The sequence below is a fragment of the Schistocerca americana genome, chromosome 8 (assembly GCF_021461395.2).
Source record: "Schistocerca americana isolate TAMUIC-IGC-003095 chromosome 8, iqSchAmer2.1, whole genome shotgun sequence".
NCBI lineage: Eukaryota > Metazoa > Arthropoda > Insecta > Orthoptera > Acrididae > Schistocerca > Schistocerca americana.
In genome coordinates this window covers 490,378,155-490,379,791 of record NC_060126.1, presented here as the reverse complement: position 1 = coordinate 490,379,791, position 1,637 = coordinate 490,378,155, and the positions used below count along the sequence as shown (strand labels likewise).

Genomic DNA, 1,637 nt, shown 5'->3' with positions numbered 1-1,637 from the left:
ATCTTTGCAGTATGAGCTCACTTACCTGTATGACGCTGCGTTCCCTCCGACCCCAGTACAGGCACTGGTTAGGTTGGAATGCATGTCGTAAAACTGTTGTACCCTCTCATGAAGCAAAATGGACCACAACTCTTGCAACTGGTCCTTGATAAGCTGGATACAGGCACTGAGACGCATTTGGCGTTCTAAATGGTCCAACACATGTTCTATTGGTGACAGGTCTGGGGATACCGCTGCCCATTGGAGTACCTCAGCGTCATAGTCCACAGAGACACGTAGCATATGTGGACGAGCATCATCCTCTTGAAAAATGGCACCACAATACTGTCACGTGACAGTCAAAACTTGAGGACGACACGACGTAGGACAGCCGTCTCCTTTTCCCGTCAGAGTTTCCTCATTCACTATCAGTCGTGGCCTTAAGTTATACCTGATGCCTCCCCACACCATGACGCCACGAGTAAAACCTCTGTGTCCCTCCGAAACACTGGAAGAATCGAACATCTCCCCCATTCACCACGAGTAGTCTGTTAAGACGGGGTAGGCATCACACACATGATAAAAGATGTCGCCTTAATTGTCTCACTGAGTGTTGGAGGGCAACTTTGTCCTTTATGTAGTCTCTGTAAAGCATTAGTTTACTTTGATTTCTTGGCTAAGATTTGCACTTTTTCTCCAGGATTCCTTTTTTTTAGCTGCCTTTCCTTTCGTCGGCAACGGCCTTGCCACAGTGGCTACACCGGTTCCCGTGAGATCACCGAAGTTAAGCGCTGTCGGGCGTGGTCGGCACTTGGATGGGTGACCATCCAGGCCGCCATGCGCCGTTGCCATTTTTCGGGGTGCACTCAGCCTCGTGATGCTAATTGAGTATAGTAGCGGCTTCGGTCAAGAATACCATCATGACGACCGGGAGAGCGGTGTGCTGACCCCATGCCCCTCCTATCCGCATCCTCTTCTGAGGATGACACGGCGGTCGGATGGTCCCAGTAGGCCACTCGTGGCCTGAAGACGGAGTGCTTTTTTTTTCCTTCCGTCGATTGGGCTTGACATGCAGTAGATTTTAATTTTTTCTCATTACTGTATAGGTTACGACGTCGGCGCGTATGACCTCAATTCATTTCTGAGCTCTAAAACAAAACAAAACAAACAAACAAACGATGAGGCCTCTTTCGAACTCTTGTCAGGTGCTGACAACTCCGTGTCACACGACCAAACCGCATCCCCATGTCCTTCGAAGTGGTCACACAGCATCTTGACGCTGTTCACGACCCTTGTCTAACCAACTAGGCCTACTAACAACAGGAAACCCGAACATTAGTTATACAGTCTGGTGGTCGTCCTCCCTGTCACAGAGAACGGCAAGCTCTTAATCGTTTACACACTCGCAGATGTACAGATGTACGACGTGACATAGACATTCGACTGTGGCTTCAGACACCTTCGCCTTTTTTGTCTGGCAGCCAACAAATCATTTAAGCACAACTGTCGTTTCTAACGTCAGTAGTAACAGGGTATACCAAACCTATAGGGTAAACACTGTGAAAGCTTCAGAACAGGGCTGGCCACAACACGCCAAGCCGCATCCGAGTTTCCTATGATATGTCAAATGGAAGAGATGGCAGAAGCTAAGAGAACAC

The 1,637-nt window shown here is 48.9% G+C and overlaps 1 pseudogene; it reads left to right on the top strand.

Moving 5' to 3' along the window:
- Nucleotides 1-712: 712 nt before the first annotated feature.
- LOC124546061 lies at nucleotides 713-830 on the top strand (annotated as a pseudogene).
- Nucleotides 831-1,637: the final 807 nt, after the last annotated feature.